The following is a 12664-nucleotide window of genomic DNA, read 5'->3' on the forward strand; positions in this document are numbered from 1 at the left end:
AAAGGGTTAAACTCTCTATACATACTTTAAACCCCAAATTTTGAAAGACTGTCTGTAAGTTTGTTAGTGTGATGACATGACACTTCAAGGTCTAGCTTAAACCCCGGCACAGGTATAGCCTCCTCCACTAGGCCAGCATCCAGATCTCTAATTTCTCCCATTCTCAGTTATGTATATTTTTCTTAAATTTCCCTGGAGTGATTTTGCAGGGGCATTGGCTTTTTAGACTTATGGCTGAAAGCGCTTATCAGATTTTTTCCATTCACAACCATAAATATGCAAGTCGGTGCTAGGATTCCCCTGGAGGTGGGAAGGGGTGGGGTGGTGGTGTTGAAAACTTCTTTTGATGCTCACAGCTCAATTCCTAGTGCCTAGGAAAGGTTGGGACCCCAGATGATATTCAGTGAAGATCATTGGATGCTCAAATGTTGAAATAAATGCTGTCTAACTGTCCCAAAAAAAGATTATTGGGATGGGTAATAATCATGGTGATAACTGAGATGAACAATGAAAATAGTGGCCATTATGTTCTTGGGACCAAATCTTCTCTACAAGACAGTTAGAACCAAGAGCAGAAAGAGTCCAAGGCTAGATGCCTTCATTTATTGAGCAATTTTTTATTAAGTACCTATCATACTCATAGATCAGTGTCAGGCCATGGGTTTACAATAATGAAACAGAAAAACTCAGCTCTTATTCTTTTAAGGCCCTCATAGATTAAAGCTGAGAGCCATCAGAAGGAAAACAAAAATGAGTAAGTTTCTCAAGCGGTTGCTAGGTGATTTCCATGCATTGAGACACCAAAACAGTTTATCTTTAACATTGCTAGGGAAAGAGGATGCTCAGAAAGCAGAAATGGAATGTGTACTTAAGACAAATTATTCACATTGTTAAAACTTTTTCTGTGAACCCATTGGGAATATAAAATCACAAATTTGAATTCCAAAAGCAAGAATTTGAGAAGAAGAGACGTGAAAAGAGCTGTTTACAAGAAGGGAATTACAAGTACACTGGGATCTTTTACATTTGTATACTACGAATGCATGGAAATTATGTTCTTTTTCAGCTAGAGTTTGGAAATACATTATGAGGAGGTTCGTTGAGAAGCCTACAGAAAAACCAGTAACATAAAGGCGAACCTGAGGTTTGGGGCTCCACCTATTGTTAGTTTTGAAGAATGGTATCTCCTGTCGTCAAGAAACACATCTAGTCAGGAAAATGAGCTTTTATGCATGCTTGTAAGGTTTTAAATGTGTGTCTATTATTACAACTATGCTTAAATTTGCACATATGCGGTCAATTTTATTTGGCATATTTTCTTCGTTTGTTACCTGCTAGTTAGCCATGAGTTATATGATTTATTTCCTAATAACTCAGAGCCATTTGTTTTAAGTAAAAGTGTCATTCTCAAGGTTGAAATTTCAGCAAGAGTTAAAGAGATAGGGCTTCCCCGGTGGCTTAGAGGTTAAAGCGTCTGCCTGGAATGTGGCAGACCCGGTGGGTCCAGGGGGAGATCCCCTGGAGAAGGAAATGGCAGCCCACTCCAGTACTCTTGCCTGGAGAATCCCATGGAGGGAGGAGCCTGGTAGGCTACAGTCCATGGGGTCCCAAAGAGTCGGACATGACTGAGCGACTTCACTTTCACTTTTCACTTAAAAGAGATAAGAAGTTTTAGGACTATTTGAGCTGTACAATTTGGGCTGAGGGATTTTATCATTTTATATTTGATTTACATATTTATTTGGAAAAATATTGGCACATGACCAACCACTATAACTTTGAATGCAAGATAAAGAATTGCATGCCACTGTATTTATACTCCTTGAAAAACATTCATTTATTTATTCAATGAACACCTGTTTACTGACTACCTACTATGTGCCAAACACTATTCAAGGGATTGGACATATATTAGCAAACAAGCAGGCAAAAAAATTAAATAATGCTGCCCTCAAGGATCGTATATTCTAATGAGGGGTGAGGGAGCGATGTATTACAAACAAGTAAGTTACCTGTTAGAAGATTCTAAATACAATGGGAAAAGTGAGTTTGGGTGAAAGGAATCAGATCGAAGGAAAGGAGAACTGCAGGGGGTACAATTGCAGTTTCAGACAGTGTAGTCAGGTAAACCCACGTTGGAAAGATTTGAGTAGAGACTTGGAAGGAACAGCAAGTACAAAGGCCCTGAGCCAGGAGATGGCTGGTGTATTTAAGGACCGGCAATGGCTGAGTTCATGCACAGATGGGCTCGATAAAGGACAGAAATGGTATGGACCTAACAGAAGCAGAAGATATTAAGAAGAGGTGGCAAGAATACACAGAAGAACTGTACAGAAAAGATCTTCATGACCCAGATAATCACAATGGTGTGATCACTCACCTAGAGCCAGACATCCTGGAATGTGAAGTCAAGAGGGCCTTAGAAAGCATCACTACGAACAAAGCTAGTGGAGGTGAGGGAATTCCAGTGGAGCTATTTCAAATCCTGAAAGATGATGCTGTGAAAGTGCTGCACTCAATATGCCAGCAAATTTGGAAAACTCAGCAGTGGCCACAGGACTGGAAAGGTCAGTTTTCATTCCAGTCCCGAAGAAAGGCAATGCCAAAGAATGCTCAAACTACCGAACAATTGCACTCATCTCACACGCTGGTAAAGTAATGCTCAAAATTCTCCAAGCCACGCTTCAACAATATGTGAACTGTGAACTTTCTGATGTTCAAGCTGGTTTTAGAAAAGGCAGAGGAACCAGAGATCAAATTGCCAACATGCACTGGATCATGGAGAAAGCAAGCGAGTTCCAGAAAAACATCTATTTCTGCTTTATTGACTATGCCAAAGCCTTTGACTGTGTGGATCACAATAAATTGTGGAAAATTCTGAGAGAGATGGGAATACCAGACCACCTAACCTGCCTCTTGAGAAATCTGTATGCAGGTCAGGAAGCAACAGTTAGAACTGAACATGGAACAACAGTCTGGTTCCAAATAGGAAAAGGAGTACATCAAGGCTGTATATTGTCACCCTGCTTATTTAACTTATATGCAGAGTACATCATGAGAAACGCTGGACTGGAAGAAACACAAGCTGGAATCAAGATTGCTGGGAGAAATATCCACAACCTCAGATATGCAGATGACAACACCCTTATGGCAGAAAGTGAAGAGGAACTAGAAAGCCTCTTGATGAAAGTGAAAGAGAAGAGTGAAAAAGTTGGCTTAAAACTCAACATTCAGAAAACAAAGATCATGGCATCTGGTCCCATCACTTCATGGGAAATAGATGGGGAAACAGTGGAAACAGTGTCAGACTTTATTTTTTTGGGCTCCAAAATCACTGCAGATGGTGACTGCAGCCATGAAATTAAAAGACGCTTACTTCTTGGAAGGAAAGTTATGACCAACCTAGATAGCATATTCAAAAGCAGAGACATTACTTTGCCGACTAAGTTCCGTCTAGTCAAGGTTATGGTTTTTGCAGTGGTCATGTATGGATGTGAGAGTTGGACTGTGAAGAAGGCTGAGCGCCAAAGAACTGATGCTTTTGAACTGTGGTGTTGGAGAAGACTCTTGAGCGTCCCTTGGAATGCAAGGAGATCCAACCAGTCCATTCTGAAGGAGATCAGCCCTGGGATGTCTTTGGAAGGAATGATGCTAAGGCTGAAACTCCAGTACTTTGGCCACCTCATGCGAAGAGTTGACTCATTGAAAAGACTCTGATGCTGGGAGGGATTGGGGGCAGGAGGAGAAGGGGCCGACCGAGGATGAGATGGCTGGATGGCATCACTGACTCGATGGACGTGAGTCTGAGTGAACTCCGGGAGTTGGTGATGGACAGGGAGGCCTGGCGTGCTGGAATTCATGGGGTCGCAAAGAGTCGGACACGACTGAGCGACTGAACGGAACCGAACTGAATGGCTTTGTTGGAAGTGGAATGAGTGACAGGGAGCATAGCAGTAGATCGTGTACTGCAGGGGTCAGCAAGCTACTGTTTTGTAAAGGAAGTTTTACTGGAACACAGCCGTGCCCACTCATTTACATGGTTTCTATGACGGCTTTCATGCTACCACTGAAGAGTTGAACAGCAGAGACAAAGGCAATCTGGCCCGTAAAGACTAATGTATTTACTGTCTGGCTGTTTATTTGCTGACTCCTGGTGTAGGTAGGGCCTCATAGGCCATTGCAGGGCCACTGGCCTTGACTCTAACAAAAATGAGAACATGGGAGGATTCAAACAGGACAGGATCTAGTGTTTTTCAAGAATCATTATGGTGACTGAGTTGACAAGTTTTAGGCAGGAAAGGGTAGGAAGAGAGAAGTCAGTCAGTATTGTGGTTCACAACATACACTGGGGTCCTCCCAGGATACCATACAAATTCACCAGGCTGTAGCAGGATATTTAAAATTGTTGAAGGATTCACAGCAATATTTGACATCTATTAGAGACCACGTGACTTCTATCTGGTAAGTAGTTCACAGTTTCAACATTAGGTTGTGCCGTATTCCTTTAAATGCTGACATATAAACCTGGGATTCTGGCAGTAGCTGTAACAAAAGACAAGTACTATTTGAAAATCAGTGTGGAGCAGGACATGAGACTAGCAGCATTCAATCTGATTCCAGAGTTTGAGATGTTGCATAGTGCCCGACAGTCCCCCACATTCCATTAGCAAATAACTGTGGTTATTTCAGAGTAAAATATATATATATATATATATTTTATTTTATCTGTATTGTTTTCCAAATGTCTGCCTAGTTATTGGAACATTGTATTATTATACAATGGAACAGTTTTCCTGTGACTTCTCTAACAAATCACCACAATTATTGGCTTAAAAAAGCAGAAATTTAATAGTTCTGGAGGCCAGAATTCTGAAATCAGTACCACTGGGACAAAATGAAGGTGTCTCTTGAGGGAGATTTCATTCCTTGCTTCTGCCACCCTCTGGTGGCTGCTGGCATTGCTTGGCTGGTGCCTGCAAAACTCGTCTTTGCCTTTTCATCTTCTGTCTCTATCAAATCTCTTTCTGCCCCCATTTTGTAAGGACACATAATGACTGTATTTAGGGCCTACCCTGATAATCCAGGGTAACTTCCCCATCTCTGGATCCTTAATCTGACCACATATGTAAAAATCTTTTTCTAAATAAGGTAATAATATTTATAGGCTTGAGAAATTAGGACCTGATCTCTTTGGGTGGCCATTTTCCAGCCTACTACAAACATAAGTACTTATTTATTGTTGCCACCCAGCTTCTTAATAAGTTAGATTGTTAAGTATTTCTTTGAGCCTATAGGTGAGACAGCAAGGGCTCTGTGAATCTAGAAAGTTTGGGAAGCTTCTGAGTTAAATGTCTCTCCCAGTAATCCGGGCAGCAAGGAAAGAGGTTAGAAGTGGACAAGTTCTAGATACAATTTGAAGGTAAAGAAGACGGAATTTGCTGATGTGCAGTTGGGAACAACAAAGAGGAGTCAAGCGGTTCTGAAGGCCTCTGGGCTGTGAAACTGGAGAAATGGCATTACCATGAACTGAGATGAAGAAAACTGTGCATGAACCAATATTTTTGCTTGGTAAGAGGGCAGGTTGGAGATTCCATTTTGTACATGTTTAGAAAAGTCAATAATAAGAGAGAAGGAAAAGAAGGAAGGGGGAAAAAAGATACACACTCCTGACCAGGACCTGGCTCCAGACTCTCCCCCTGTCCCCAGTTTATTCTTCCTTTCATGGTGGCCAAATGTCCCCCAATCCATGAGCCATTTAGGTTGTTGTGTTTTCACTTCCTACTCAAAACATGGGCTGAGCAAATATTTAGATGAAACTTAGAGAAGACTCAGAAAGCTTCACCTGACCCAGAGTCCTAACGTAGAGCAAATAGGTCTCTGCTTGGGGAACTGAAAATTATATGATCCCCAAATTTCAAATAATTGCGTCAAATGATGGAGCAGAACTTCAGAAAGATGGAGGCCGTGGTGTAGCTTTTGAATCTCATCAAACCCTCCCATCTGGGAAGCAGATCTGCCAGACTGGATGTAGTCAAACAGGAGATGGCAAGAGTGAACAAGGACATTTTAGGAATCAGTGAACTAAAATGGATGGGAATGGGTGAATTTAATTCAGATGACCAATATACCTACTACTGTGGGCAAGAATCCCTGAGAAGGAATGGAGTAGCCCTCATAGTCAAAAAAGAGTCTGAAATGCAGTACTTGGTTGCAGTCTCAAAAATGACAGAATGATCTCATTTCATGAAGGCAAACCATTCAACATCACAATAATCCAAGTCTATGAAGACCTACAAGACCACCTAGAACTAACACACAAAAAACATGTCCTTTTCATCGTAGGGGACTGGCATGCAAAAGTAGGAAGTCAAGAGATACCTGGAGTAACAGCTAAGTTTGGCCTTGGAGTCAAAATGAAGCAGGGCAAAGGCTAAAGTGTTTGGCCAAGAGAATGCACTCGTGAAGTCGTGAAGTCACTCAGTCATGTCCAACTCTTTGTGACCCCATGGACTGTAGCCCACCAGGCTCCTCCATCCATGGGATTTTCTAGGCACGAGTCCTGGAGTGGGTTGCCATTTCCTTCTGGTCATAGCAAATACCCTGTTCCAAAAATACAAGAGATGACTCTACACATAGACATCACCAGATGGTCAATACTGAAATCAGATTGATTATATTCTTTGCAGCCTAAGATGAAGAAGCTCTATACAGACAGCAAAAAACAAGACCTGAAGCTGACTGTGGCTCAGATAATGAACTTCTTATTGCAAAATTCAGGCTCAAATTGAAGAAAGTAGGGAAACCACACTAGGCCATTCAGGTATTACTTAAATCAAATCCCTTATGATTATACAGTGAGAGTCTCAAGTAGATTCAAGTGACTGGATCTGGTAGTCAGAGTGCCTGAAGAACTATGGATGGAAGTTTGTAACATTGTACAGGAGATGATGACCAAAACCATCCCCAAGAAAAAGAAATTCAGGAAAGCAAAGTGGTAGTCTCAAGAGGTCTTACAAACAGCTGAAAAAAGAGAGAAGGAAAAAAATACGGAAATAATAAAGAGAAGGAAAAGGCAAAGGAGAAAAGGAAAGATATACCCATCTGAATGCCGAGTTCCAGAGAATATCAAAGAGAGATAAGAAAGCCTTCTTAAGTGAACAATGCAGAGAAATAGAGGAAAACAATAGAATGGGAAAGACTAGAGATCTCTTTATGAAAATTGGAGATACCAAGGGAATATTTCATGCAAACATAAGCAAAATAAAGGACAAAAATGGCAAGGACCTTACAGAAGCAGAAGAGATTAAGAAGAGGTGGCAAGAATACACAGAAGAACTATATAAAAAAGATCTTCCTGACCCAGATAATCACCATAGTGTAGTCACTCACCTAAAGCCAGACATCCTGGAATGTGAAGTCAAGCAGGCCTTACAAAGCATTACCATAAAGAAAGCTAGTGGAGGTGATGGAATTCCACTGAGCTATTTCAAATCCTTAAAGATGATGCTGTTAAAGTGCTGCACACAATATGCCAGCAAATTTGGAAAACTCACCAGTGGCCACAGGACTGGAAAAAGTCAGTTTTCATTCCAGTCTCAAAGAAAGGTAATGCCAAAGAATGTTCAAATTACCATACAAATACACTCATTTCACATGCTAGCAAGATTATATTCAAAATCCTTCAAGCTAGGCTTCAGCAGTACATGAACTGAGAACTTCCAGATGTACAAGCTGAATTTAGAAAAGGCAGATGAACCAGAAATCAAATTGCCAACATCTGCTGGATCATAGAAAAAGCAAAGGAATGCCCCCAAAATACCTACTTCTGCTTCATTGACTACTCTGAAGCTTTTGACTGTGTGGCTCACAACAAACTGTGGAATATTCTTAAAAAGATGGGAATACAAGACCACCTCACCTGCCTCTTGTATGCAGGATAAGAAGCAAGTTAGAATTGGACATGGAACAATGGACTGGTTCATAATTGGGAGAGGAGTACATAAAGGCTGCATTATCACCCTGCTTATTTAAATTCTGTGCAGAGTACATCATGCGAAGTGCTGGGCTGGATGATTCACAAGCTGGAATCAAGATTGCCAGGAGAAATATCAACAGCCTGAGACACGCAGCTGATACCACTTTAACGACAGAAAGTGAAGAACTAAAGAGCCTCTTAAGGAAGGTGAAAGAGGAGAGTGAAAAAGCTAGCTTAAAACTCAACATTCAAAATCATGGCATCCACTCACATCACTTCTTGACAAATAGATGGGGAAATAGTGGGAACAGTGTCAGATTTCATTTTCTTGGGCTCCACAATCACTGTGGATGGTGACTGCAGCCATGAAATTAAAAGATGCTTGCTCCTTGGAAAAAAGCTATGACAAACCTAGACAGCATATTAAAAAGCAGAGACATCCCCAGCAAAGGTCTGTATAAGTCAAAACTATGGCTTCTCCACTAGCCATGTATGGATGTGAGAAGTGGACCATCAAGAAGGTTGAGCGCCAAAGAATTGATGCTTTCAAACTGTGGTGTTTGAGAAGACTCTTGAGAGTCCCTTGGACAGCAAGAAGATCAAACCAATCAATTTTAAAGGAAATCAACCCTGAATATTCATTGCAAGGACTGGGTGCTGAAGCTGAAGCTCCAATACCTTGGCCACCTTATGCAGAGTTGACTCATTGGAAAAGACCCTGATGCTGGGAAAGATTGAAGGCAAGAGGAGAAGGGGGTGACAGAGGATAAGATGGTTGAATGACATCACTGACTCAATGGACATGAGTTTGAGCAAACTCCAGGAGATAGTGAAGGACAGGGAAGCCTGGAGTGCTGCAGTTCAGGGGTCACAAAGAATCGGACATGACCTAGTGACTGAGCAACAACATCAAAACCCTCTCATGGAAATAGAGCAGCCAACACCACATGCCCATGGGTGGCAGTTGTTGAGAAACTAGAAACCCCCTCAGTCTCTGGTGAGATTGAGTCATTCACAAAAATTACCAGGCCGTGGTAAAAGGAGAACAAAAATAAACCAGATTCCTGCTGATGGGCAAGAAGCCAAAATGAAGAATATTGGATCAGGGCAGTGTGATTAGGCCCACAGATACTATGTCTTCTGATAGTAGTTATGAATAGAAACCAAATAATAATTGCTTATAACATGTAGGTGACCAACCCTTGAGAGCTAAGGCAGAGAGAAGGAAGGATGCCATTACACCTTGTCTGGGGTCACTGAGTTTCCTGGGGCTGGTGTGTGATCATCTTAGGTAAAATCATTTAACTAAACCATTTTTGCTAAGCGTTCATGGGGTCCTTCTCTGAATGGTGTCTAATGATAAAGCCCACTGGTTTATGCCTCCTGCAAAAGTTATTGTTATTCCAGAACAGGTGAAATATTGATGGAACCGCCAAGAAGAACCTAGTTCCAGGTGGCCTCACATCTCTCTTTCGAAGTGTTTTAAAACTGGTTTCACCTAAAAGCAAATAGCAGAAAAGGATTGGGATTAAATCCCATACAAAAGCAGTGTAAGGAAAGAGAGAATAAGGAGCAGAATGTCATCTCTTCAGACAATAAAGGCAAGTTGGAAAAGATAGGGCCACAAAACAGATCAAAACTGTAGCCTATCATTTCAAAGTGGGTGAAAAGACAGTAGGAAAAATGATGCAAAAAAATGAAAGAATGTGGATCGTGAAGGGAATGGGAAGTTACTATTTAATGGTTACAGAGTTTCTGTTGAGGATGGTGAAAAAGTTCCAGAAATAGTAAATGCTGATAAATGCCACCCGTGGGTATTTGGTGGATCTATTTCCATGAAAGGGTTTGGGGATTCAAAAACTATTCTGCTGGGCCCATCTTTTTGAGGTCCTGCTCAATGTTTTGATATAATTATTTTGAATTTGGACAGTGGTGATGGTTACACAACATCATGAATTCATTTAATGTCACTGAATTGTATACTTAAAAATGGTTGAAATCATTTTATGTATGTTTTACCATAATAAAAGATGAAAAAGCAGTATAAATTAGAATTAGGTAAGATAACAGAACAGGACAGAACTCAAAATAAAAGAAATAAATGCATAAATGAAGTCTGTTTAAAATAATACAAGTGTATATAATGTCTTAATAGAAACAAGAAAAGGAGAAAAATTTTATAATTTGATTTATTTGTTTATTGTTGCTGCACGAGCTGTTCTTTAGTTGTGGTAAGCCGGGTCTAACTTTTTGGTGCAGGGTACAGGCTTCTCACTGTGGTGGCTTCTCTCGTTGTAGAGTACAGGCTCAATAGTTAGGGCACATGGGCTTAGCTGCTTCATAGCCTGAAGGATCCTCCTGGACCAGGGATCAAACCCATGTCTCCTGCTCTGGCAGGCATATTCTTTACCACTGAGTCACCAAGAAACCCAAAAAAGGAGAACAATTTTTAAAATAAGATGCAAAGAATTCTAGAGAAATGGGAAATATTTTAAAAAGGCAAAAAAGAAGACAATCTATAAAGAGTAATATAAATATGTAGAAGAATCTGTTTTACCATAAAGGTGACATCTCAAATCTGTGAGACAGATTAGTCAATAAATTGTGATATATACATGTTGGGGTATAAATATTTCTCTGGAAGCAAATCTCTGAGGAGGGAAATGTGTGGCTGCAGAACTTAGGGAATAGGGTGAATTTACATTGAATACGTTGTGTACCTTTTCAAACGTTTTGTCGTGTGAAGTTTGCCTGAGTTCTAACCCCAGCTCCCCCTGTTGCTAGCTCTTAATCTTGGGCAAATTCTTCCCACTCTCCAAACCTCTGTATCTGTAAAATAGGGTCAATAACTTATCCTGGTACTGCCTGGCACAAGATAAACTCTCGATAAATGGAAATTATTTGTGGAAACCACCCAAATGTTCACCAATGGATGAAAGGATTTTTATGTTGGATTACACAGTCTTGAAAAGGAATGACACACTGACACAAGCTACAATATGGATGAACTTGAAAACATTACACTGAGAGAAGCCAGACACATCGGTCACATTTACATTATTTCATATACATGCAGTGTCCAGAAAAGGGCAAAACCATAGAGACACAAAGTAAATTGCAGGGGCTGAAGGAGGAGGGGATGAGGAGGGCCTGCTGATGGTTAAGGGGGTTTCTTTTCGGGGTGATGAAAATGGTGATGATTGCATGCATAGGCTTGTGAATGTTCTAAATGGCACTGAAGTTGGAGTTTCAGAAGGCGAATTTTAAGGTGTGTGAATCACATCTCAATAAAATAATTTACAAATGAAAAGTGCCAATTTTCCTATAGTCACTATCCTCTGCTTCCATCTCTCCCTCCTTCTCAGGCCCACCCTCTGCCACTCCCCCCAACCCCTGGCCCGAATTAACCCCAGCCCCCGGCTCTGCCACGCCCCCCCACTACTCACCCTCCACCCCTGCCGCCCCACCTCCTCATCTTAACTCCCTTGAGCTGCCTCCCAAGGAACCTCTGGACTGCAGGATACCTGCAACCTGTGGCTGCGGGAGCAGCGACCTACTGCGCATGTGCCTACCGCTCTCCCTGTTGAAAAAGGACACTTGCAGAGGATTTTTCTCGTGCGCTTCAGTTGATGGCGATGATTTGATGGCGTTATTTAGAGAAGGCAGCACGCGCACGGGTCAATGGAGGAAGCCCCTCAAGTTAACGTTTCGGCCTCTGCAGAAGTTTGATCTCTTCTACCAGAAACCTCCGGATGCTATGCTCTAAAAGCCAGGTTGGCAGCCTACCGGAACTTCCAAATACTGAGAACTTTGAGGGGCCTTTGGGCCTCAGATTGAGGCCTTGTCCCTCCGCATGCGATGGGACCTCAGCCCGTTGCTGAACCTCACTAAGTGCAGGGGCACAGGAGTACTGGCCTTGCCTGTTGTTGCCAGGGTTCACTCAACAGTGTATTGCTGCCCTGGTGCCTAGGTGTTGAGTAAATGGTGCTTTCTATCCCAGGCCCTGTTCCTGAGCCTCCTGCTGCAGCAGTTCACTTGGCCCCCGCCCGCTTGTCAGCTGCCAAGATAACGCTGAGCCCTTGCCACTCACCTGGTAGACTTCCCAGTTCCCCTCTGTCCTCACACTTAAGTAACGCAGACCTTTCAGAGGGGTGTCCTGAACCTCTTGAAATACCTATCTGGTGGTGGTGAGACATAAGGCCAATTTCAGGGAGACAGTTTTTCGGTCTCTCCTTGTCAAACTAGACTCATCTTCTGTTATCTTCAACTCTACTCAAATTTTGTTCTTTCAGCCCTAACCTCAGATCCTACATTTTACTTCTACCGTTTCCCCCACTCCTGCTTCCTTTTATAAAGCCATAAAAGCTCTTGGCCTTCCTAGCCCTGGGCCAAGTTCCTTCCTCTTTCCTCAGGTTTCACACCTTTTCCCTCCTTCTCTCATTCAACATTCAGTCTTTCCTTTCCTGTGCAGACTTTGATTCCTGCCCCAACCAAAAAAAAAAAAAAAAAAGAGGCACAGTTAACATCATCTCAAATTTAAAAGTCTTCTTTATTATTTGTCTACTAACTCTATTATATTTGTTCAGTTTTAAGTTTTAAAATATATCAGAATAAATAGAGAAATTTATATCTATCTATATATGGAAAAACAACTGGTACCCCAGGTGGCACCAACAATCCTAGCAGCTC

This window comes from Budorcas taxicolor, chromosome 11 (assembly GCF_023091745.1).
Source record: "Budorcas taxicolor isolate Tak-1 chromosome 11, Takin1.1, whole genome shotgun sequence".
Classification (NCBI taxonomy): Eukaryota; Metazoa; Chordata; class Mammalia; order Artiodactyla; family Bovidae; genus Budorcas; species Budorcas taxicolor.